The sequence below is a fragment of the Ascaphus truei genome, chromosome 1 (genome assembly GCF_040206685.1).
Source record: "Ascaphus truei isolate aAscTru1 chromosome 1, aAscTru1.hap1, whole genome shotgun sequence".
Classification (NCBI taxonomy): Eukaryota; Metazoa; Chordata; class Amphibia; order Anura; family Ascaphidae; genus Ascaphus; species Ascaphus truei.
In genome coordinates, this window is record NC_134483.1 from 357,722,753 (window position 1) to 357,750,252 (window position 27,500).

General features: G+C 39.9%; 1 protein-coding gene and 1 long non-coding RNA gene across 7 annotated transcripts in view; one reads left to right on the forward strand and one right to left on the reverse strand.

Moving 5' to 3' along the window:
- Window positions 1-10,850, reverse strand: part of LOC142499830 (uncharacterized) — a 43,270-nt gene extending 32,420 nt beyond the window's left edge. For 2 of the 3 annotated variants that reach the window (XR_012802751.1, XR_012802757.1), the window contains exons 1-3: window positions 10,741-10,850; window positions 9,442-9,638; window positions 6,526-6,589 (exon numbers count right to left, since the gene is read on the reverse strand). This is a non-coding gene — a long non-coding RNA (uncharacterized LOC142499830). Of the gene's footprint in view, window positions 1-1,157; window positions 1,249-6,525; window positions 6,590-9,441; window positions 9,639-10,740 lie in introns of those variants that run through there. The other variant, XR_012802760.1, reaches the window with a different exon arrangement.
- The window catches only part of UNC5C (unc-5 netrin receptor C), a 345,827-nt gene that overhangs the window by 66,072 nt on the left and 252,255 nt on the right, over window positions 1-27,500 (forward strand). The gene's annotated exons all lie outside the window — the stretch shown is intronic.

Genomic DNA, 27,500 nt, shown 5'->3' on the forward strand with positions numbered 1-27,500 from the left:
TTTGTGTGATACAATGTGAGAGAGAGACCTCCAAATTAAATGAATGTCATTCAATCTTGCACCTAATTGAATACCATGTAAATACCTAATTTGGTAACATTTCTTCATTTGTTAGACACAAAATGTGCCTATCGTCCAGAATTGCACAGCCAGAACCAAATTGCTACCAAAAATATTTTTTTTGTACAAGACCAATTTAATGCATGTGTTTCTAAAGCAATTTTGACAGTTTTTACTCTGAAACTGCATTCTCACACTTTAATAGTTACCACTAACACAATCTGTTTAGACAGAAAATGTATTATTTGGGTCAATTTAATAGAGCTTCAAATACCACCATTTGTTTTTGTTCTTTTAAATGTACCACTGGCATATAAAAATAGCTTTACATTCTGTTTACAGTGTTCCACAATGGGAAAATAGTTCTTGCAGGAAAAGGCATTTACTAAAGTGCTTTGCAATATAATGTCATGCTTATTTATTGTTTCTGTATTTCTGATAAGATTTTATGAGTAAGTATACAGGGGTTCACAGTATCTGGTGGCTAATATAGTGGAAACTTTAGTAAATCTATAGGTCAGTGGGATACATGAATCTCCGATAAGGGATATCAGAGCTTAATCTGCATTAATGTCAATCAACCGATATCCGTTATCGAAGCTTTGTGACTCCCGGTGTATATCCTTTACTTTCCCATAATTAAATAACATGTAATTTAGCATATTTGAAGTATGTAAAATCATTTTTTCTGTCTTGATAAAAATGGTATTATTTGATTTTCCAACCTTTTTTTTGTACAAGCGTATATTTTCTGTGAAGTGAAACACCCATACACCCCGATAGGTACTATTGCATTTGAATGAATAACCCCCTAAAAGCTGGAATATAAAGCTGGAATTACGCTTGATATTGTCCATATACCAGTTGTGACCTCCACATCTACATGACATTGATTGGCATTCTTTAACTTCAGACTAATGGAATAATGGGCTGCAAAGCTCTTAGTGGCTAAAACCAATAAATAACTAGATATGATGTTCACCAAAATCTGTGGGGATTTCCCAGTGTTTGTGTCTTGCGTCCCCTCTCTCCCCCCTCACACAAATGCTTTAAAGGCGCAGTCCCATTTAGGATTAACGTAAATGACTAACCTATGTTTAACTTGGTAGTTACAAATCTAGACGGAGAGCTGTAGCATGCCTCCTAGGAGGGTGCCTCTTGGGAGGGTGTCTTCTGGAATAGCAGCACCTAATACAGTATATAGAGTGGGACCTCAATGTTTTTCAAACAGACGGTTGTTCAAATCTGTTCAACCCTTTAATGTTATTTTGTGATTGTTCTACAATTAACTACAGTGAATAAAATATTGCGTTTATGTTAATGCTTTAGATTTGTTTTATTTTGTAACCGTGACTTGTGTTTAATGACTATGACAATGCCGCATTTCAGTTTTAGTGCAGAGAATTCTATGCGGTTTCAGTAAGCTACAAATACTCCAATAAAAGTTCTTGGTTTTGGTTCAGCAATGGTATGTAGAACTGAAAGACTCTTTAGCAGGGTTATTTAAATGTGACCTAATTTATCAATCAGAGGCCAAATGTGTAGCATAAAAGGAGATCATTAACTTCTATGTGCCATTCTAAAAGAATGCTTAAGCTTTGAAACGAATGCAATGGTGGGATTTGAATACCCATCTGTTCTATAATATATCAATTCTGGCTTACTTTCCTAGTATAACAGAATCCATGATAAAACACTTCTTCTTTTGACCATGTAATACTCTGAGTGGATGCCAAAAGCTTTCCATTTAAGGAACTACATTAGACTGGAACCAGACTTAAAGTACTAAAATATGGTTGGCTTTTTATTCCCTGGGTCACTAAGTCCATCATTATCTGGACTATTCAATGATTTGTTGGTACAGGTAATTTCATAAACCATTACTCTACACCATTATGTGGACACCGTACCATAATTTATATACTCACTTAGAGGCTGTCGAGAGGTTTGGAATCTGGAAGTTACTAATTGGGATGTGGCCAAAATAAGAATAATCTATGGTACAGTCTTTAATGCTGCAGTTTTATCTCAGCAATGCTTTCCAAATTTCTCAGCTTGCTGCTGTAAAATCATTTTTAGAGCAGCAATCCACTCTGCTCAAATTCATTTTTTTAAACGTATCTGAACTGGGGGGGGAGGAGTGTCCTACAACTGTGGTGCCAGGGGTTCTGGTGACCCCCAGGTACGCAGTCGTCACTCTGTATTTTTGCCATGTGGACACAACATGGTTGTGCTGTCAAGACTCACTCTTGCAGCCAATGGAAAGATGTCATCAGTAGATTAAGCTGTGACTTTCTGTGTGGGAGTCTGTGACCATATTTATAGGGGGGGGTTTATGTGTTGTGACAGAGATTTCTCTGATCATCATAGCTGTTTTGCTTATAGCTGTGACTGTATGTAGAATAGTATATCTAAAAGAAATCAGTTGGACCAGCACTCAAACAACTAGACAAGTATTATACTTTTGCAAAAAAAATCTTATTTAATCGTAATTTAAATTGTACAAAAAAAAGCCGCAAATAGAAAAAAAACATTATACAAAATGACAGACTATCACAGTCTTCTGAGAAAAGGACCATGGGCCCCAAAAATGTCATTCTCAGTAGGGATAGTGTGCCATTTTGTATGTTTGCTCTATTTGCTGCTGTTTTTTGTACATTTTAAATTAAATAAGATTTTTTTTGCTAAAACACAATACTTTTCTAGTTTGTGGAGTGCTGGTAAAACAAATTTATTTTAGATATTTTCTGCACTCAGCTTTGAGGGTGCAGGGCCTCAGCACCCATGGAAAATCACAGGACTGACAAGTGCTTGTTCTAAATTATTTTTTATTCGTTAGAAATGTATATGAAATATGGTCTTTGCTCTTATCTTATTATATATTTGGGAAAGCACTGTATGCCTGTCTGCATCTTCCTGTGTCCCTAGGGGAAATCTCATTGGTCCCTTGGGCCGCCCGTCCCCACATCTCTCATTGGCCTGAGGCGGAGTGACGACACAGACACACACACACAAACACACACACACACACTCTGTTGCTTGGCCTCACTCTCCCCCGTCAGTTGGACGGCAGCTCACCTTCCACACACCCCCCTCTCCTCTCCCGGTGCCCCTCCTCTCCCGGTGCCCCTCACTCTCTCCCCCTCCCCACCTCACCCAAATCCCCACGCTCCGCAACATCCCCAGCCGCACCATCACCTTCACCGTGCGCCGCTCCCGGAGAGGGGAAGCGCGGCCCTCCTGCTCAGCAGCAAACTCAAGGCTCCTCCCCCCTCGCTCACAACGAGGAAAAGCGCGGCGCGGCCCGGGCCTCCTGCACTTCCCCTCACGTGCGCCGGCTCCCGGAGAGGGGAAGTGCGGCCCTCCTGCTCAGCAGCAAACTCCAGGCTCCTCCCCCCTCGCTCACAACGAGGAACGGAGGGGAAGCGTGGCGCGGCCCGGGCCTCCTGCACTCCCCCTCACGGGCGCCGGCTCCCGGACGGAGGGGAAGCACGGCGTGGGCCTCCTCACGTGCACCGGCTCCCAGACGGAGGGTAAGCGCGGCGCGGGCCTCCTGCCACTCTTGCCCCCCCGCCAGCTTCCCGAACTCACCTCCTGCCCCAGCCAGATGCCACGGGATCAAGGTAAGTCACCCACCGTCTCCCACCCACGCACTGTCACCCAGTCACCCACACACCCACCCAGTCACCCACACACCCACCCAGTCACCCAGTCACTTTCACCCAGTCACCCACTTTCACCCAGTCACCCACTCACTCACCCACCCACTCAGTCAACTCAGTCACCCACCCACTCACTCAGTCACCCACCCACTCACTCAGTCACCCACCCACTCACTCAGTCACCCACCCACTCACTTAGTCACCCACCCACTCACTTAGTCACCCACTCACTCACTCAGTCACCCACCCACTCACTCAGTCACCCACACACCCAAGGTCACCCACCCACCCACCCAGTCACCCACACACCCACCCAGTCACCCACACACACACACACCCAGTCACCCACACACCCACCCACTCAGTCACCCACCCACCCAGTCACCCACCCATTCAGTCAGTCACCAAGTCACCCACCCATTCAGTCAGTCACCCAGTCACCCACCCACTCACTCAGTCACCCACCCACTCACTCAGTCACCCACCCACTCAGTCACCCATCCACTCACTCAGTCACCCACCCACTCACTCAGTCACCCACCCACTCAGTCACCCATCCAGTCACCCACCCATTCAGTCAGTCACCCAGTCACCCACCCATTTAGTCAGTCACCCAGTCACCCACCCATTCAGTCAGTCACCCAGTCACCCACCCATTTAGTCAGTCACCCAGTCACCCACCCATTCAGTCAGTCACCCAGTCATCCACCCATTCAGTCAGTCACCGAGTCACCCACCCATTCAGTCAGTCACCCAGTCACCCGGGGGAAGCCCAACCCTGTCGTCCGCCCCCCCCAAAATTACATCCCGGGCAACGCCGGGTCTCTCAGCTAGTACAGTATATATTGTAAGCACAGTTATAGGACAACTGTCGTATATATTTCGCATAGGTTGAACTTCATGGACGCATGTCTTTTTTCAACCTTATCTACTATGTAACACACTCCTGTAGTTTACTGAATTAGCAGTGTCAGAAGTTGGTCTAGGTAGGAAGGTTGACTGCTGAGCGCCAGGAACTGTTTAATAATAAGAATATTTTTTTTTTAACGACACTACAAAGAAAACAATTTCTCCTAACAGGAAGATCCAGTGATCCTGCCTAACAGGGCCACACAGGTAAAACCGCAATCCTGGAAAATGTAATTTTACATAATTGTAACCAGGGGTGCTGAATCGTGCTATTTTCAGCTACGGGCCCCATGGATCCAATTATGTAAAAAAATCAATTTAAAAAAAGAAACCTGGTTACTCTATCTTGAGTTCACACTGTGGTTCTACACCAGGGATCCTGCTATTTATAGCTCTTCTATACTGTACTTCTATCGGACAGGGAAATACCCTATGGCAGAGAAAGGTAGTACCAGCAGGGCTACAACTTGCAGAACACAAAGTAAACAAACTTTACATCTAAATGGAATACATAATAATAATAATAATAATAATAATAATAATAATAATTTTGGAATATAGTGATGACAATATACTGTAAATTGCCCTGTAAATATAATGTTTTAGGCAATATGGCCTACATGCACTAAGCTCAGGCTACCTAATGTGACACTGTATCCTCTAAGGACAATAATGTAATGTCCCGCATTAACTGTACCTGATGATTGTGATAATGAGATATGCAAATTATATGCATTACCTTTATCTACCATTCACGTGAGCTCATAATCAGAGCTAAACTTAGTGTTACTCCAATACAGAATCTCAACCCCTTTATATGTTTATCTGTCTGACTGGTGACTGCTTCATAATTACTGTACAAACGGGGATCTCTCACCCAGACTCAGAATACGGCTTTTATAGTATCTGCATAGGTGTAACGCCACAGTCGGGCATCATTTCCATTCCCTCTCCTTTCCTTACATAACGTCACGTAGATAACACAATGTTATCCTACAAACGTGATGTTAACCCTATACTAATGAGGTGTTGTTTTTGCATGTAATTAATTCTGTGGCTACAGAGTTAACTTGGGTAATGTCACATTATGTTCCCTAATTTAACTAAGCTTGGTACATGTAAGCCCTTGAGTCCCTGCCGCAAAAGAGCATGCCATCTAATGTTGGTGCTTTTTGTTTTATAACGTAAACAAGAAAAAGGTCAGAAACCAATGTATTCAAATGCACTACTATTTTTTCAGAGCCCTGTTTTTAGCATTAATAGAGAGGTTCTGGCTCTAGAGAAGCCTTCTCTTCCTGTTGGAGGGCAGGCAAGGGCAGACGGAGCACACATTGCACATTGCTGGCATGGCAGTGGTCTGCAGTTTGAAGCAGCTTCTGTGTTCTGTTAGGAGAAGGTGCTTTTGGCAGCTTGCAGGATGTATCATTACACAGTTCAGCCTGCTCTTTTCCAAGTTGGAGATGGGTTAAAATGCTGCCCCCAAAACAACCAATGCACCTTTAAATATGTGCATGGAAGCAAAGTGATATTCGATTATAACATTAGGGATTCTAATTAGCATCTTCAAAACTTGAGTCATTTCAGTATTTTAAAATGATAGATTAAATTGCTGCTTTGCTCTCACAGTATACAACTTAAATCCATGTGTTGTCTATGACGGATGTATGAAGGAAAACAAAATGTATACTGTGATATTTTTCTACAACAAATAAAAGTCCAAAGACACATGGAGCTATGTGTATATTGATACATTAAAAATCAGTTATGCTTTCCTATCAATGGTAAATAAAATAAAAAAACAAATACATTTATGGCGTACATTACATTGTAATATACTGTATGCATGATGTGTCTCCTTCCACTGTTTTATGTAACTAAACATTACATTACTTACTGATAGGAGCAGGTAAAAAAAGCAACAACATAACTTCATACTGTCAGAAAGAATCCTCCCTACGCTGGAAAACGGGAGCAAAAACAGTATTAGGTTTACCAAAGCAATGAATGAATCCTATGGAAAGCAATGATATTTTTTCTTTCAATAAATCTAGTGTAATGTTTTTGTACCAGTTTTTCCCCGGTTTTGTAACTGGGAGTCTTTGATAACTAGCCCCCTCTAGAGATGAATGTACCATCTATTAGCATATGTTTAACAAAAAAAACACAAAAAAAATGCTTTTCTTAGCTTCATACATTCTCCTTATGTTTTTACACTTTAAATCATGATTATTATTTTTTTGTTTAACTGTGTGCAGCATTCCGATGTATAACTGTAACTTCCCTTACTCTTGCACCATTTAACAGTGATTAAGAGCAAACCTTTGACCCTTAGGAATTATGAAGGAAGTGCAATGTAATTAAATCAGAATGTTCCTAAACCAGAGGTTTCTACAAGTACATTACGTCCTGTGAAAGTATTTTATGTACATTTTCCCATGACAATGTTTTTGTTTATATTGTGTACATTTCCCCAAAGAAATAAAATAAGAGATATCCAACATTGGTGGGAAAGGATTTCTTGCAGAAGAACAGCAGCACTAAACAGGATTTTGCACACCGGAAGAAAATGGTTACCTACGAGAGTGCAGTTCATGAATTTCATGTCGAATAATAATAATATTTTTTTTTTCTTCATGATTCATGGGTAAAATGTGACGTGCCAATTGAAACAATGTTACATGCACTAAGATCTGCCCCACAGGAACTTCTGGCAACCACAGCAGTCCCTGGTGCAGTATAACTCACTGATTCTGTACAAGGGCAACATCTTACTGATAGACTGGTTGTCTGTAAAGGTCGAGCAGTTTTTATTTCCTTGCATACTTTAAGGGGGCAGTGCTACCTAGGACCAAAGTATACTAATAGCAGGATTTTTTTTACACATCTGACACCTGTATTTCGAAATCATTTTGACTTAACCCTTTCATTACAAAGAGTTACATGCGTCATACAAAGATATATATTTTATGGATCATCTAAATATATAAAAACATATACTATATTATGGTTTGTAGTGATTAAAGTTATAGTTGTGTGAACTAATATGCTATATAATGTAATAATCATTGTATAAAATATGGTTGTACAATAATGTATATCTATACATACCTCAACAATATAAATTCATTTAATTTTTATTAATGTATAATTAATATAAATGAAGGAAGGACATCATTTATTTTAATTGTACATTAATAAAAATTAAATATTATTTTATATTGAGGTATGTATATACATTATTGTACACTCATACTTGAAACAGTAATTAGTACACTTTTACTTTTACTTTAGTGATTTACATAGACTCTTTAATAGTTAAAAATTTTAATATATTTTTGTTTTATGTAATGTTTCTGGCTGTTAAGTTAGGTGCCCAAAAGGCAACAAAGAAATATCTTAAGCAGTTAAATGAGAGATTTATATGCCTTGGTGGAAATATAAATGTCTAGTTTCTAAAAGTAATAAGGACTATGTTGAAAAAATATTACTTGGTATGTCCCATGTATGTCATTGAGTTTTGACTGATAATTCTCTTTTTAGTAAAAGAAAAGATTCACAAAACATCACAATGATTGGAATTTTGCAAACCTCACATAAGAAAGCTATTCATACATTATTTATTGAACTGTTTGTGCAGCATGTCACTCCATATTTTTTTTTTCAAGAATAAGTGTATATGAGTTGCATGCAGACTCTTTTCTTTCAGACACATAAGGAAAATGTTAGTATTTTACTTTTACTAAGAAAGCTATAGGTGGAAAGTAATAGGTGGGTTTGGGAAAACCCAGACTTTCTCTGCACTGACAAAGTATTTGCAGAAGGTTACAGCGAAGGGTAGCAAATAAAAATACCACTTCTGGTGCGTTTGCATGTCTCAGACAAGTCTTCAACTCTGTCTTTCCTCATTATGGCTTACCAAAGGGGAACGTGAGATTTTCTGGGGGGGGGGGCGCGGAGGTTGCAGAGGCCCTGCGATCTTCCCCAAGGCATTTAAATGAAATGCCGGGGGATCGCGTGAGGCCTCTGCAACTCACTTACCTTGATTCGGATGGCTGGTGTGACGTCTCGCCATAACGCGGCATCACGTGATGTGACATCACATGACCCTCAGCGTTATTTAACGCTGGATGCAAGGTGAGGGGGGTGGGGGAGAGCAGGCAGGGGGGAGCAGGACAAAAAGCCCCTGACTTAGCATACAGTGCTTTCACTGCATCCAGGAATGTTGGGTAATGACATGCAAACGAGTGCAGGGTGTTACTCTTTACTTTTCCATTTCAACATGAAGCCTTCCAGTAAAAGCTTATGCCTGCCGTATTACACAACTTTTTAGCACAGCCTAGGTTGCAGACCTGTCTGAGACATGCAAGTTTTAGTTTATTGACAAGTGATATTTTTATTTGCTGTACGGTTGAGTTATCTCAATTTTACCCACAATAACTTTTTAATGTCTGGTTAAACAGAGAAGGACACAAACTAAAACTTATATGAATTTACCAAGCATGCTGCATACACCAAAACAGTCTAATTGTAGCAGGCTGTATGTATCACAAATCAATGTTTACACAGTTTTAGAGAATGTATTCCTGTGTATAAACAGAAATCCTGACTAAAAGACATACTTGAAAACGAGAGGTAGCTCTCAATGTATTATTCCTGGTAAAATATTTTTATAAATATAATAAATAAATTATTTTTATTACAACGTTGGAAGCAGTATAAAACAACCCCCCCCCTACAGCTGAACCAGGCTTTTTTTTTTTTTAGCTCCTGCGACCCATTAGTTCCCAATATGCATGCTGATTTTAGTTACCATTGTTTCCTTTGAGGATTTAAATGGCCATCCCATACAATGTCGATGCGGTATCCTATTGTCATGAAATTTGACGTCCGTTTTGTTTCACCTGGTGGGTGCAGGGACAGTAATTACACCGACAGGCATTATAGGAGCCAGGAGACTCCAGAAAAAAATAACATAGTTCAGCTCTGAAGGACGCCCCTGTTTCAGTGCTGTAAAAAAAGAAAATCTAGCATTTGGCATTGCAGTAAAGATTTTTTTAGGCTTATTTTGTCAAACTGCAGGATGGCTGTCTCGGTGATCTCGCACGGAAAGCACCATTGCAGACAAATGCGGCTTTGCGAGATTGTCGTTTCATCGAACTGAACAGAATTTTTCCCTTTTGTTTTTGAACACTTACTCTTTTTGGGCCCTTTTATATAGAGGGGCACAAAATTTATCAAATATGAAACCAGAGACTGTCTTTTTAAAAATAAAAAATAAACAAATGGATTCAAAACAGGGTCCAACATGTAATTCATTGTCAAACAAGTGACAGACTTCTATGATAGAAAGTTTGGATATAGTCAGCAGGGTGCCTCGTTTTCATCTTTTATTTATAAGAGAGAAATCTGGACCTTTTTCCGATCATTTTTCAAACATTACAAAATGGAAGCATTCGAGTTTGAGAAATAAATGGATGGGGGGGAGAACTTCAGTTCTATACTAAATTGAAAGCAGTGAAATAGGTGAGCATCTCCTTCTGTCGCAAGCCAATCATAGAGCAATTTTCTTCTGTTTGCTGACCTCCATTGTTTGTCTGTTCTGTGTTTTACTGGCTCTGCTTCAGTCTCAGAGCTGCAGGACACACATCGGGTAAGGCATCAGTGTTTAGCAAAAATAAATAGCCCAGAAATTATTTGAATGGACTAATAAATGGGTGTAAATCAGTAAATAACAGTTATTCTTTAAATAAATTAAACAAGAGTTAATCAGTGTAAATTGGTAAATATTGAAAAAACGTAACACTAAAAAAATTCTTACAAGAAGCATTATTACTAGTAACAAACATACAGAGTTAATGGTATAAAAAAAAAAGATAATGCATGTCAGGCTTTAATTAAACTGAATACTATGGGAGGTACAGTGTAAAAGTGTTGTACATTTGATTTCAATACTCGGTACCACAGCAATAGCAATGGGTTGACAACAGATGTGCAGATGCCTTATTGGCATCACTTGGCAGTAGGTCAACTGCCAAAGAAAAATGAAAGCGCATAAGTGAGCGATTTGCATATGACATGACTTTTTCTAAATGTAGCCAGAGTTTCTTACCATCTGAAGACGTACAGGTCAGTGCAGTGCTTCCTGCAGGAGGTTATAAAAGACAGTGAGCAAAGCCTCTCTTTGTAGCCTGGCAACAGTTGGCATGTGGGAACTGCCACAGCTCTCTACTAATGTTAAAGCTTATGGAATTGTTTATCGTTTAAAAATGTACTATTCTTGTCAGAAGGATGGCATGAAACATGAACAGCTACTGTGCATGACAGCTGGAAAAATGATACACAACATGTTTTGGATTCTGCATGTGCACATTCGATATTATTAGAATACTATTATTTTTGTTAAACACACAGCAGCGGTGCGCAAAGTGGGGGGCGTGAAATTCGCTGTGGGGGGCGCGGGGTTTAGAGGCCCCGCGCGCTTCCTGAAGGCATTTAAATTAATGCCGGAGGAGCTGCAAGGCCTCTGTAAACTTATCCTTACCTTGATTCAAACGGCTCCTGGTGACACATAACCATGGCAACGCTGCATCAAATAACGTCGGATTGCCATGGTAATGTGACATCATGACACCAGGACGTCTGAGTCAAGGTAAGCAGGGGGGGCGAGGAGAGGTGGACAGCCAGCAAGGGGGCGCAGGGGAAAAAGATTGCGCTCCTCTGCTCTACAGTATATCCTCATATCTTACCCAATGTGGTGGAGAGAGTTCAAATTTACTAGGTATTCCTTAAGCGTTACAGTACCGGGGGCCTGGACCTTGGACACTTGTGTCATGTGATCGCTCCTTGAGCAATCACATGACACGTCTGGAGCCTGAAAGTGCAAGTGAAAGGGGCTTCTCTTCTGTTTCGATCTGTTCCTAGAAAAAGACCAAGTACCCATGACATACCTACCTTGTCATGAGGTTAAGGCACCTTAACTCCTTGAGTACTAGATCGGCCAGCAAATTGTTACAAAACAATGGGGTTAAGGTTTAGCACTGCTTAGTAAATCTGGCCACATGTCTCGGTTTTTATCTACTTTGTACATTACTGTGCACATTAATCGGTGATTAGGTTTGTAGTTTGAAATGCTGAGTTGAGCAGATTGATTGATGTATTCCCACACAGAGGGGGCGATTTTTTTGTTTAAATCTTGTTTATTGTGTTTTCAAAGAGATACAGATTATTAAATTACATTACAGGGGGAGCATTACATTGGGAACAGCAATCGGTATACTTGGCATTTTCCTGTACAATAAACAACTGAGATTGAGGGTTAGCTTCTATCCATATTTTGTGAAGTTTTGTGATCAGAGGTGTTTTAAACCCGTTTTGCCCCTTTGTTTAGCGAAACAGCTCTCCAGATCTGCAATCAATCACCAGTCATTAAACAAACACTTCCTCGGTTTCGCAACCAAAGGGTACAAGGTTTTTTTTCCACTGGTAAAGCTCTGCGGAGCTTTACCAGTGGAAAGGAAAAAAAAAAAACCTTGTACCCTTTGGTTGCGAAACCGAGGAAGTGTTTGTTTAATGACTGGTGATTGACGGCCAGACGGACCAATCATGAGGTACACTGAAGCATTATGCCACAGATCGGACTCCTGACGAAGCTGGCATGCCAGCGAAACACGTAGAGTGAACTAGCAGCAACCCAGAGTGTGCCCCCCCATGCCCCAGAACCCGTGTGGATCCATTTTAAGATCGATCGCGAAACCGGAAGTGACACGACGGGCCGAACCGGAAGTGACGCGACGCGATCCCGGGAGTGGGGTAGATGGTGTATACTGCTGCTGCGCTTTGATTGTTACGTGTCTATGCACATGGTGCTAATGTAAGTGTGGATTACCACTGTTTTTATTGAATATATCAGTAGTGAACATACAATGTTGCACTAGAGTTGTCTCTGTTTTCATTGAGGGTTCGTTCCACTGGCACCAGGGAGAGTATTCTAAGCAAGACCCCCCTGCAAACCACAGAGCCTTCAGATTGTTCTTCTAATGCTGTATTTTGACTGGGAGAATGTGAGTTTTTTTATCTCGATCCCCATATACATTGCTACAGGTGTTTTGGACATATTACACTATTATTTATTTCATTCCTTTTACATGGTGAAACTCTGCGCTCCCCACAAGCTTCTTTCAAACAATCAAGAGAGGAGGAACTGGATGTTCTCCTAAGAGGGTTGAGCAGCGAACTTTACTAGTATTATCACTATTTTTGAACACTGTTTATATTTATATTTATATATTTATTTTTCACTATATATTTATATATTTATCACACCTTTATCGGAAGCGCCTCACAATTTTTGTTTAATACATATCAGTCTACTAGGAGTTAGGTACCATTGAAATAGAATTTTGTAGATATTTTCCTTCGTAATTGTGCAGATTTGAAGTTTTAGCTGCCCCTTCCCAGATATTCTCCCAGTCGTCCCTATCTATCTCCACATTGAGGTCGTCCGCCCATTTACATAGTTACATAGTTACATAGTAGATGAGGTTGAAAAAAGACATAGGTCCATCAAGTTCAACCTATGCTAAATTTAGACAACAGATACTTTATCCTATATCTATACTTATTGATCCAGAGGAAGGCAAACAAAAAACCCCAGTGTCAAATCATACAATGATATCTCATAAGGGGAAAAATAAATTCCTTCCTGACTCCAAGGATTGGCAATCGGATTAATTCCTGGATCAACATCCTTCCCATGTATACTTATTTCGTATATCGCTGTATACCTTTCCCATCTAAAAAGATGTCCAATCATTTTTTTGAACAAATCTATTGTATCTGCCATCACAGTCTCAATGGATAATGAATTCCACATTTTAACTGCCCTTACTGTAAAGAACTCTTTCCTTTGTTGCTGGTGAAATCTCCTTTCCTCCAACCTTAAGGGATGGCCCTGAGTCCTTTGTACTGCCCGTGGGATGAATAGTTCTTTTGAAAGCTCCTTGTATTGTCCCAATTTAAGCATGTAGTTATGGACCAGTGCATTTACTGATGACTCTATTCCCACATATATTCCCAATATCCGGCCGCTCTGGTAGGTGCCTTTATTGCAATATGTTTCAAATTTTGATAGATTGGGGAAGCTCGCATTATGAGAAATTGTTGTGAGGAAATGTCTAATTTGGAGGAATTTGAAAAGATGGAGGTCTTGAGTTTGGTACTTGTTTTGAAGTTCCTGGTAAGACTTCATCGTCCCCTTTTCGACCAGGTCAGCTGCTATTTTGATATTCCAATTTTGAAATTGGTTGAATTGTCTTTTGGAGCATCCAGGAGGAAATTCCGGGTTATTGAAAATAAGGGTAAGTTGAGATGGGGAGGACACTTATGCATATTTCCACTTGTTTTTGGACTATATATTCCATGTGCTGCTCATCGATCCCAGGTCAAACCTTCCTGCTAGAGTCTCCCTGATCCCTGAGAGGGAGCACTTTTCAACATGAAAAATATAACCGTAAATAATAGGGTGTGCTTAAAGTAGATTTCTTAAACTAACAGCTTTGTTTCAGTGATGGTAAATTCTCCATTTGAAAATGGAAATATATTTTAATGAAAATTATTTTCTGTGTAAAATGTATTATTATTTATAAAGTTTTGGATTTCACACTAGCTTTTTATGCAGATGAAGTTTATGCTGCCTCAACTGGCAATAGAAATGTGCTTCAAGTAACAAAAAACCTATTAATTACTTAAATTGCTCAACAGAAGAGCAGAATTTAAGTTTTGGGGGATTCATACATAGGACACATTCATTAAAGTCCTAAAACACCCATTGTCTTGAATGGTAGTTTCCGTGCAGTAATGCCTAGCAGGCACTGTTGCACATTTATGAATAACCTAATTTGAATATGGTGATATCGTTTAGCATCTCCTTTGTAATATTCTCCTACAAGCCCCACTAATAATGGAAAAAATAATTCTGAGCTCTTAAAGGTACATGGCTCTTTGCAACACAATCTCATACCAACACTACCACATCCCCCAAACAACACATAGCAACACACTGTACTGTAGGAGTAGTCAATTTCTCGGGCCACCAAGAGGTCAGGTTTTCAGGATATCCCAGCTTCAGCATGGGTGGCTCAATCAGAATGAAGCAGGGATGTCCTTAAAACCTGGCCTGTTGTGGCCCTTGAGGATTGGAGTTAACCACCGCTGTTGACTGTATCCCCACATACTGATATTGCATGATAATTCTTGTTCCACTGCAGTCACCACTATGGTAGCATCTTAAAAGAAAAAGCCTCCATTAATTTATTAACTGTTTTTTTTTATTTTATTACACCTTTGTTGGAGAATTCCTTAATGGGGAAGCTTTGCCAAGTGCCACATATTTCTACACCGCAGCTCACATTTAAATTCATTTCCATTACTAACACTGGACAAGCCCTGATGAGGTCTGGTAACTTTATTACCCAAGCAGAATCTATGCAAACAAGCAGTCTTTTCACTTCTGAGCAAACAGTGCAGTACCACAAAGCATTATAGAAGCCTTCTCAAGATCAAACCGAGCAGATAAGCAGCATGAATGACTCCTTGAAACATGAATCATTAGTACAAATAGGCTACAGCATCACTGAACAAAGCCATATTATTTTTAATTTTACAACAATCAGTGTGCCCAAATATCCATATAAATTATATTAATGAGATAGATTGCTTCTTTTGGGGATGGCTATCTGACGCACACTGCTCTATATGCAGATTTGTCAGTTAATAAGCCCTGCAGCGTTGCTCTTAGTGGAAAATGAATCTGAAGCGATTGTCAGATTATCTATTTGTCATGCCTGACTGGTGTCTGTAACGGCACTTTGCTAATGCGCTATTACTCAGTGTCATTAACCCATGAAAATGATGGAAAGGTAAATTTATTTTAGCATTGGGGAGGCAGATAAGGGACTATCCTACAGATTTCTTTTACTAGTTGATGCAAAAATGTTCAAGATATTTCTGCTATTCATTTTGAATTCCAAGCGAGCGAGTTGCCTTCTGGTTCATGCATGTTTTTAAAACACATGCAATAAAAGTTTTCCTTTCTTTTCCATGAATTGCTGAGTGATTGGGAATTTTAAAGATGGCCACCCACAAGATTGGATGCTTCCACAGATGCAGTCATTTGTGGGCTGTCCCTTAGACTTTTGGTCTATTTCGGAGAAATGGAAAGGTGACATGCAAGGGGCTAGCAATTTTGAGTTAAAACACTTAGGGGCTTATTCATTAAACTTCATTATCGCTTTACCGTGCGATCTGCACGAAAAGCCCCATTGACTTGCAGATCGCACCATACAGCACTAACCAAGCTTAATGAATAAGCCCGTTAGAGGCGATCCAAGCAGCACTTTAAAAAATATTTATATTTTTACCTTTATTGAAAACTAATTACCTAAGCTGGTGATCGATTTGTTCTCCCATAATCAGCAAAGTTCCTGTGTCCCAAGGTCACTAAATGAAGGATTGATTGAAAATGTAACTCAGCAGCTACAATGTATTCTTATCTTACTAAGGTAACATTATATATTGTTACAGTTTGCAGCTCAAACTGCTGGGAATCTTGGCAACAAATTATCACAAACAGGAAAGTGTTACAAAGACCTTGCACTGCTGGGAAGTGTGCTAAAACCTGCTATAGAAATCAAAGGATGCTCATTATATTAAAACTCATTAAAAATTAGTCCTCCTTGGCACATCCTCAATATAAGTGCACAATGCAATATGTGGAACAAATTATAAGAAACAGTGTATAAGATCAAACAATAATAATATTGAAATTTATTTGCAACATTATTACTGTTTGTTATTATACACTGTTTTTTTAAAATAATTTTGTCACATATTGCATTGTGCACTTATTATTGAGACCAGCGCCAAGGAGGAGACTATTGCTTGCGCCATTGTTAGGAAGGATTTTGATCATCCATGAGCCTTCCGGGCTGCAGGACTTCTGTATTGAGGTGGTTCATTACACCCTTAATTTACACTATTTTTATTGTATACCATATTGTGAGTGTGTAATTCTCAAGGGATTTATACTTATGGGATACATTATATAATTTATTACATGATAATATTTTTTTCACTGTTGTGGGGCTAAGCGCTAGAGTTGTGTATTATCCTGGGTCATTAAAAATTGCATTGAGTTGAATTAAAAAAAACATGTACTGTAGTAAGTATTATTTCATGCTGCAGAACTGATTTATTAAAAAAAAAAAAAAAAAAAAAATGTAGGATATTGCATGGATTGCTCCTTTAAAACACAATCACCTCACACCTTCTCTACCATTTTCAACCCAATGCTTCATAATTTCAAGTTACTATTATTATTATGTAATGGAAGTATTTTAAATACCAACTGAAAAACACTGCATTTCAAAAGATACTTTAGATATTTGCATATACTGTTAGAACATTGATACATTTTTTGAGTTTCATACCCTCACATTGCCAAAGGATACATATGGATAAAAATAAAAACAACAACATGTTGACATTTTCAAATGTATTTAATTTGCATGTAGCATTTGTGATTCATGATTTAGAATAAAATATCATATTCATTGTGATTCAGTTTAATATTTTCACTCTACAGAAGCTAACATGATACCATGTAATACTAAGAATCTTTTTAATGATTCTGCTGTTGTAATTAAGAGTGTCAAAGTGAAAACGCCTTAACAAACACTTGTTTGCACTTCTATATTTAAAAAGAAAACAGTTACTTATGTAACAGGTTTCCCCCACCCTCTGGGAGATCACGCTATTACAGGGTGTTGTGCTGTTACCTGCTGGCTCACAGAATCGCTGAGATTCTGCTGGTGTTAATGGGGAAGACAGGACAGGCTTTTGGGGTGATGGTTGGTTCTTTCTCACTGGTGCGGCGCCTCCATCTCCAGCAGGCTCCAGGAGTGCTGGATGCAATCCCTGCAGGAGAACTCTCTCTGATACTCCCCGTGATTAATTGCTGTCTCAGCCCGGAGTATATAATAAAGAGGAATGCTTTATTCTTCTCACAGAATACAGTTTACAACTGATCCTCTATATTCTTCCTCCGCCTGGGCCCTGGAATCAACGGCCCCAAGGGTCTATCTTCCGCTCTTCCCTCACTCCCTGGTGGGATGAGGGTAGTAGTCCCACTCCCTTGCGGGTTGTCAGAGCCCTGACTTCACACTCCCTAGCTCTAATAAATTTGGCTGTGCAGCCCCTTAAGTAGCCTGGGGGAGGGTCCAAGGTCTGAGCCCCTGATTTGGCAGAACACAGGCCTTAGGCTGGCCCCCTTGTCACTCAAGAGAGCTGCTTACTGTAGGGAAAACCCCGCATTAATACTAACACTGACTGGGCTGGTACCAGGACTTATTTTTATGACAAGTAAAGTGACACAAAATCCCCTGCGTTAAATCTGTAACTGGACCCAATAATGACTTTGCTGAGAGTAATTTAGAAAAATTAAGTTAAGCAGGTATACATTTGTGATATATATTAATATTTAAATATAAATTAAAGCAGAAGCTCATGTTTAAATAGTTATGTGCACTCCTAAAATGAAACTAGTTGTATTGAACACCAATGCTCAGCATCACTGTACATATGAACCTATAAGCATGCATGTGGTTCCCTATGTCCTGTGGCTGTCTGGCGTGCCCTTCCCTATTATAATCTCCAATACAAGCTTCATCATTGTAGAAGCAGCTCCACTAACGATAATAGACTACAACACACTTGGTAATGAAGTATTTTTTAGTGAGACAAATGTATAATAGGCTTCATTGTACAAATAGTGCCACATGTTTATTTGAATTGAAGCATTGCAGAAGGGAACAAAACATTTCTACATCTTTGTAAAGGTGTCGTGCTTTATTACAGATAGTAAGCTGGCATGAGTCCATTACAGAGAACATAGACCTTGCAAGTTTATATGGAAACATGAGCTGTTTTATAGTTTTTCTCTCATACTTTTTGCACATTTGAGCTGTATGGAGAGAGCTTTCAAATCTCAAACTAAATCACCATCGTTATTGTTTGAAGATGAAACAATTTGTCATATTTTCCCATATTTTGCAACAAATATACAGCCTAAAACGATGTGTTCCTTTTGGTTTCCCGAATTAAAACAACAAATAAACCACTACAGCGCAGGGAATATAGTTCAGCTGGTATGACCACTGCATACAACCCCCCAAAAAATATGTATTCTAGATTTGGTGGTAAATACACTCACTTTCTTTGCTTGCTTGAGTCAGAACAGGTTTTTTTTATAATTTACCATTCTTGACAGAACAGATTTTCACAGAAATAGGTGACTGACGATAGCATTGCAACCACTGAACTTTAAAGGTGCCAGGCCATCTGCTTCACTTTTTTATATAACAATGGCACACCAGTACTGTAGGTGTTGCTGGCACCGTAGAGCTGAGTCACATTGTGTGATTATGATATGCTGCTCAATTAGCATCTTGACTGCCTTGCCCTGCACATATAACAACAAACCAATGACTCATATTGGCTGACATAATCCTCGCCTCTTCGGGGTGATAGCGTTTTTTGATTTTAGAAATAGGCTTTTAAATAGGAAGCGGCTCCTTTTTAAGGTTGAAGCTCATTGTTACCAAATGCTTGTTCACTAAACACCATCATTTTCAGAAAGATCATGCTGATGTTATCACTGGTATTAGGATTAGGGTGAAGAGAGGGCTGGTGCTTGGAAGAGAGATTATAGAAAAAATGAATGATTGCCAAAAGTTGCTTTATAGAAGTCTTTATATGTAGATTTAGTTGTTTAATTGATGAGAATTGATTCAATATATGGAGCTAGATTCACTAAAATTCGATCATTTAAAAAAAAAAAATTGCCATACATGGATATTATCATTTTTTTTTCTCGGATTGAACGGTTCACTGAAGTCATTTTGCCAGTTAAGCAGAAATGTTGGGCTTTCAACCTGTGATATGTCTACGCGGGATATGTAAGTGATCATGCAAATTAATGATTACTTATAAAGTGCGATATCTAGCAAAATCGCACAGATTTTATCACCTACGCCAGGCTAGCGGTAGGATTTACATGTTTATAATGGGCACTATGTGCATAGCCAAGATAAACACTACCCAACCTTGAATAGAGGCTTCAAATACATTAAATGCACAAATTATTACATTAAAAAAAATATTGTCCACTTTGTAGCTGGCCCCTAAGGCCTACTAAGGGGTTAATACAGCTCCTACTCTAACATCTGTCTCAGTGTCTCCCCTGCTGAAATCCCTCTCCTGGCTTCCTATCAAATCCCATATCACACACTCAATTCTCCTCCTCACTTTTAAAGCTTAAGGTCGCGTCCATGGTCGGCGAGACCGTGCAGATGAGTGAGTGCGCGGCGCGATCACAATGGCTTAAGGCAATGATCGCGCACACAGACCAGATATATTTGATTCCACGGTGCGTTGGCCAGGTCACGTGAGCAGTTCAAAGCTCCGTGATGTCACAGCCATGCCCCCCAACACGCTTCCCATCTCGTATAGCCTGGCCACAAAACGCAACCGCTAAACGCGGATGACGTCACGCCCACGGACGCGAGTGTGCGGTCATCATGCACCTAGCCTTAAACTCTTCTGCCCTTCTTACATCTCAGCCCTAATTTCTCGCTATGCACCATCCCGACTCTTGCGTTCTGCTCAAGGATTTCTTCTTCCCTTTTGTGTCTAAAGCCCTCTCTCGCCTTAAACCCTTCTCACTGACTGCCCTGCACCGCTGGCATGCCTTGCCCTCAATACCGGACTATCCACCTTTAAGACCCACCTTAAGACACACCTGCTCAACAAAGCATATGAGTAGCTCCGTGGCTGATACTTTACACCTCATACATTAACCTTGGCCCCCTGCAGACGCATTTACCAGAACGTCCTCCTACTGTCTCTGTACATTCTTCCTACCAACCAATTAGATTGTAAGCTCTTTGGAGCAGGGACTCCCTTTCCTAATGTTACTTTTATGTCTGAATCACTTCTTCCCTTTGTGTTATTTGTATTATTTGGTATTTATATGATTGTCACGTGTATTACTGCTGTGAAGCACTATGTACATTAATGGCGCTATACCAATAAAGCCATACATACATCCTTATGACTAACTAATTTGACATTCCATTAATATTATTTTCATTATTTTGTAAATATGGTGAGCTTAAAATTGGGAGGGGTTTGATTCCCCAGTCTACACCCTTTTTGTTTCATGTCACTGTGTTGAACCAGAGTTTGTGCAGGCAAACCCCCACCAAATATTTTTTGTTCTTTCTTATATGGTGGGCTTAGGGTAAAGGAAAATACTTAATTGACAGATACTAACTCTGAGGCCCCTAGCAAATGTAAATTGTAATGAATTTCCAATTAAACAAATGTAGCCAAGTTTTTGCTTTTGGAATTGTTCAATTGGTTATTGGATGCCAATTAGACTGTTAAATTCATTACAAAGGGTTGTTTTTTTTGGGCAGCTATGTTAAATTGCACCTTTAAAAAGACAATTAAAAATAAACAAAGAACATATATAGGCATACAAAGAGTAAATTATATATTTTAATTGAGAAGCAAACTAGCCAACATTCTGTATTTCCTTACCCCAGACATGGCTGCACAAACAGTCCAACGAAACTGGCGAATGCTCTAGGGAAGCGTACATGTTTTAAATCATTAAGAAGTCAAAAAGTGATACATTTTGTGTGCTCATTTGCATTTAATTACTTAGAATCCTTATCTTCAGATTAACCACTGTCAGACATGCGACAATGAGATTAAGCAGGGTTTATGGATCTGTGTTAGACATGCAAATGTACTCGTGTTTCTTATCTTTAGCACATGCAATCAGTAAACCTGCATTCATTCTGTGTTTTATGTTGATGGAAACTTTCAGAAATAACTCATTTTGTACCAATGCAGTAAACTTATACTTTGCTCAGCTTCCTTTTAAACCAGCGGTGCGCAAAGTGGAGGGCGCGACCCCCAGGCGGGGTCGCGAGACTGACTGCGGGGGGCGCGGGGTTTACAGAGGCCCCGGCGCTTCCCGAAGGCACTTAAATTAAGTCCGGGGGGATCTGCAGGGCCTCTGTTAACCCAGACTTACCTTGGCACCGGCGGCTTCTTAGACGCGTCGCCATGGCAACGCGGCATCAAATAACGCTGCAAGGTCATGTGATGTCACGTTTCTATAGCAACATGATGTCATACCGACGGAGCCGAGGTAAGTGGGGGGGCGGGACGCGGAGAGAGGGGAACCACCGGCAGGAGGGCGCAGGGAAAAAAGTTTGCGCCCTCCTGTTTTAAACAGTCAGAACAGTAGTTCTCATTTATTATTGGGAAAAAAATTGAAACTACCAGAAACACTTTTGACTGGCTTATTGGTTTTCTGAAAATGTACACCACATTTACCCTTTCACAGAAGGAGGCTCAGAAACACATTGCATCCTCGAAACAGGAACAGGAAGCGGAAGTGGGTGGGACTTACCGTTGATATCCGAATGAAACAATTGACAAACAAAATTCTTGAAACCGTGACACAGTGACAAAAAAAGAACACCATTGGGGTTATCCATTAAAGTGACATAGTGCTGTTCAGGGCACTATTGCATGGAAACTTCCATGGGAGTCCCAAGTGGCACTATTGCAGTTAATGAATAACACCCATTGCATGGTGATAGATACAGGAAGCACTTGTAAGGTGTGTTATTAAATGGTTTGGGCTTCACATTTTTTTTTCGCATGACCAGTTACCCACAACCCTTCCTGTTGAGTGCTCTGCGATTGTTGCCTTTTAATTTTTTATTGTTTTCTTAGCATAACCTGCAGATGACCCATGCTGATTTGATTTGGAGCTCTGCCACTTAGTAGTAATGCGTTTTCTGACACCGTGTAGAAAGCATGCTGCCAGGCGGGTGGCTTCAAGCATCAGCATTGGCGTCGGTTCTAACAGGCACATCCCCCCAGTGAGAAACATGGAACAGCATCACATCATCATTAATTAATACCAGCAATGACTTTACTCTACCAAGGTCTGTTGTCTGGATGGCTATTTGTTAAACCACTTGGTGAAAAACTGATATCTGTGAACTTTGCAAACTCCTTAGTTTTCATATGTTAAATTAATTCAGAAGTAGAAGGTTTATGTACAGTATGTCATTATAAAGTTATATATTTACAGCTGCAATCACTGGCAAACATGTTAACTTACCTAAAACAACCATTTCTGAAAAATGTAACAATCTAGTTGACTTGCTTAAACAGATGTAATCACGTTTAAAAAGAATAATGCCTGCTTTTTGGTTCTTTTAAAAAAATTAATTCTTTAAGGCCTGTGAAGAAGTGTTTGTCAACGAAGTTTTTCCTTTATCCCACCCTGAATTCATCACAGAGCCAATATGGTTGCAGTGGGGGGGGGGGGGAGGGGGGAGGTGAGGAGTAGAGGGGGCTTTGCCTGTGCAAACTCTTGCTGTATAAACGGGACATCAGACAGAAGGGAGTAGTCCGAGAAAATCAAACCCCATCCAAGTCTCAACTGTAAAAAAAAAAAAAAGATATTTCAGATTACGTACAGACAAATATTGATTAAAAAAGGCATCAGTCACTACGATGTAACCATTTAAACATGTCACAGCAATTAGTACACTTTGGGGTCCTATAAGGGACTGCTTCTTTAAATGCTTGCTTTGGAAATTAAAATAAATTAGCCATTAATATTTGTGTTCAAGCATTTATTAAAGGTGTGATCCAAAGCTGTTAAAACATAGAAAATCAAAGTTCACTTCAGATCTTCAGCACTATGTTTTTATTTTGTAACTATCTAATCTCATAATACACATTTAATCTACGATTAGCAGGCCCATTATTTTGTATGGGCGAAAACAGCATGCTTTTTTTTATCAAATTTCAAGAAACATAAAATAGGAGGAGATCTGAGAAGCCACAGCATACACTAAAAGGAAGGGATTTATATCTTAAGGGGAGCGTAATAAACCTGGTGAGGAGGCAACATCAACATGCAATGTTTTGTTATTAAATTGGATATTACAGATTGCCGTTTTAATCAACCCACACAAATAATCTACTTCTTTTCAGGCTTTGCAAGACAAAGCTGAGATTTTATCTGCTACTGCACAGATGAAAGTAGCTGCTATAAAAGAATGTGGAACAAATACTTGCCGAAGCAAGAAAAGAAGCCCCTCTTTGCAGCCCTCAATTCCTATATGAATGTGTATTAACTAAAAATATCACCTTTATTGAGGTAATTGTATAATAATTACGGCGAAATAAAATGCTAGGGTAGTGTAAGAGCTATTATTGTGGCCATGGATGGAGTCTAATGACACCAACACCTAACATTACATGACGTGGCCTGATAATGAAGGTAAATCCTAATGTATGTCTCTTCACCATGTCTGGCCAACAGGTACCACTAGATTAATGGGTAGTACCACTTTAGATATGTTAATATATTGACCTGAAGTGTGTGTGTTGATGCGGAGACCCACACATAACTGACAGCATGTCCAGAATAAATTAAATTAAGTCGCTCAGTCTAGTATGTAGCGGGTTATACACTTGACAACAACAATACTTAGCTGACACAATTGTGATATCAAGGAGTACATCTGATGTTACATCATCCTTGAGGCTTTTTGAACTCTCCCCATAAACAATACGGGGCAAGAGTCACCATATATATAGCCAACGGATTCCAGTATATATTTGGGTTCCTCATAATCAATCAGGCTAACAGCCGACTAGAGCTCTTACACTATCCCAGCATTTTATTGTGTTGCTTTTGTGTAGTTCATGTTCATTTGTCCAACATAATTTTTTTTTTCAACATATATTTTTTATTTTTCCAAGACTGAACATGATAACATAAAAGGGGGAAAGAAATGGAGGGAGGGGAGGGGGGTGTGGTGGGTACAGAAAATGAAAAGGGGTAGTGGGGGGAGGGGAGATAGTAGGGTGACATCCATCATGGGCCCCTCGCAGGGAGCGAACATTAAAAAATACTTGTTACATCCCTAGCCAAGTCTAGATCTGCTTAGTCATTAGCAATTCCTTTATTTCGTAGTTCCAATTGGGTTCTTCCATTGTATGTCTCCCATGGGTGCCATGTTGTCAGGAAGGTGTTGTGCCTGTCGTGGATTAGGCTTGTAAATCTCTCCATTGTTATTATATAATTTATCTTGTGCATTACCTCAGTGATAGGGGGGGGGGTCATTCAGTTTCCAGTGTTTTGCGATTAGTGTTTTAGCTGCTGATAGGATCTGTGTTATCAAAAATTCAATTTTTCTCTCTAGTCCCTCGTTGGGTTTTAGTAGAAGCACTGTTTCTATATTCCAGGGTAGCTCCATACCTGTTACCCCTTCTATTAGCTGTCTGATTCTTCCCCAAAATAGGATTATCTTGGGGCAGTACCACCATATATGTTTAAATGTGAATATTTGACTGCAGTTGCGCCAGCACATAGGGCAGGTTAACGGAAAAAAAGAATGGAGACGTGCTCCTGTGTAGGACTTTCAGGTTTGTTTCCCTGATCAGGGAGCATCGGGAAGCTTTAGCTATCCTTTCGTGGATTTCTACCCAGTCCTCTTCCTCTAAGGGGTTCCCTATATCATATTCCATTCTGAGATATTTTTGCTTGTTTGAACTTCATATTGTTGCAATAATGTCTGGTAGAATTGGGCAATCGTCCCTTTGTTATATTAACCCCATTGGAACAGGCTCTCAAAGTTGGTGAGTGTTCTGTTCCAAGTGTCACTTGGTTGTATCGAGGAGACATAGTGGACCAGCTGTATATATTGGAATATTTGTGTGTTTGGGATATTATATTCCTCTCTTATCCCCATGAATGATTTAACCCTGCCGCCTTTCTGCATGTCTCCCAGCTTTGAAAGCCCTTTCTTATCCCATTGCTTAAAGATATTCGAATTGTGTGCTGGTGTAAATTCTGGATTAAATCTAATTGGTGTTAAGGGCGAAGGGATGGAAGAGATCTGCTTGTGTTTACAATTTTTGTCCCAGATATTCAGGGAGTGTAGTAAGACTGGATGATTTCTATAGCCCATTTGTCTGTTCACCTTTTTTTCCCATAGAAGAGACGCTAACTCCTCATACCCAGCTTCCGACCTCTCTATGTCCACTCACGTTTTTTTTCCTGGGGCTGCGGACCAATAAATTAGTGGGCTTAGTCTGGCTGCTTCGTAATATTTAGCTAAATCTGGTTGACCCAGGCCTCCTCTGGCCAGGGGGAGGACCATCAATTTCTTCTTTATTCTGGGTTTTCTACCGTTCCAGATAAATCTCTTTTTCTAGATCTCTGATTACATAGATTGGGACGGTTACTGGAAGCACTTGGAATAAATAAAGTATTCTGGGTAATAAGTTAATTTTTACTGATATAATTTTACCCGACCAGGATATCTGATATCTTGACCAGGATTCTAGGTCTTTTTTCAAGCTTTTAATAAGATTCGGGTAGTTTGCTCTATAGATATCATCATATAGTCTTGTAATGTACAGTCCCAAATATCTCATTTTGTCTGGCATCCATTTTATTGGGAATTTTTTCTTTGGTACATTTTCTGTTTCCTTAGGTATGTGTAGGCCTATAGCCTCTGACTTAGTGTGGTTCACTTTAAAGTTTGAAAGTTTGCCAAATTCGTCTAGTGTGTCAAATAGGTTTTTTAATGAAATTTCTGGGTTAGTCAAAGAAAGTAGAGTATCGTCCGCGAATAAAGACACTTTGTATATATTGTTTCCTATAGGGACTCCCTCTATCCCTTGGTTCTCTCTTATTCTTGAGGCTAGTACTTCTATGCACAAAGCGAACAGCATAGGGGACAGCGGGCAACCCTGTCCGATACCGTTAGAGACTTTAAATGGTACTGAGGTGAAACCTGAGGTGCGCACTGTGGCTATTGGGTTGGAATACAATGCTTTAATGCCCTTAATAAAGTTTTCATGTAGGCCCATCTCTCTGAATACCCGGAACATAAAAGGCCAGGCCACCTGGTCGAAAGCTTTCTCAGCATCTAACCCCAGAACCAGGGTGGGGCGTTGATTCGTATTACTGTTGTGGATAATGTTAATTACTCTCCGAATGTTATCGGAGGCTTGTCGTTCTGGGGTAAACCCCACCTGGACCCAGGTGGACCAAGGTATTTAATACTCTGTTCAATCTGGTTGCTAGGATTTTGGCGAATAGTTTTATGTCTGTATTGATCAGAGAGATGGGCCTATAACTTGAGCATAGCGCCGGGTCTTTCCCTTCCTTTAGTATAACGATGATTGAGGCTTTTAGGGATTCTTTCGGTGGTGCTTCACCGTCCAGAATCTTATTGAACCATCGGACCAGATATGGTTTCAAAATGTTTTCAAATTTCTTAAAATAGAAATTAGCGAACCCATCTGGGCCCAGGGCTTTGGAATTCTTAAGAGATTTGATGGCTGCTGAGACCTCCTCTGATGTTATTGGGACTCCTATGTCCAACATTATTTTATACAATTACCTAAATAAAGGTTATATTTTAAGTTAATACACCCATTCATAGGAATTGAAGGCTGCTAAGAGGGGGCTTCCTTTCTTCTTTTATAAAAGCAGTTCTGGGTAACAGCCTTGTTTGATGAATCCACACATTTGGGTGTTTTGATTACAGTAGGTTTTTTTTGTTAACCATAACCCTCTAGACTGAGCAAGGATGAGCAACTCCAGTCCTCAAGGGCCACCAACAGGTCTGGTTTTCAGGATATCCCTGTTTCAGAACAGGTGGCTAATCAGTGGCTCAGTCTTTGACTGAAACACTT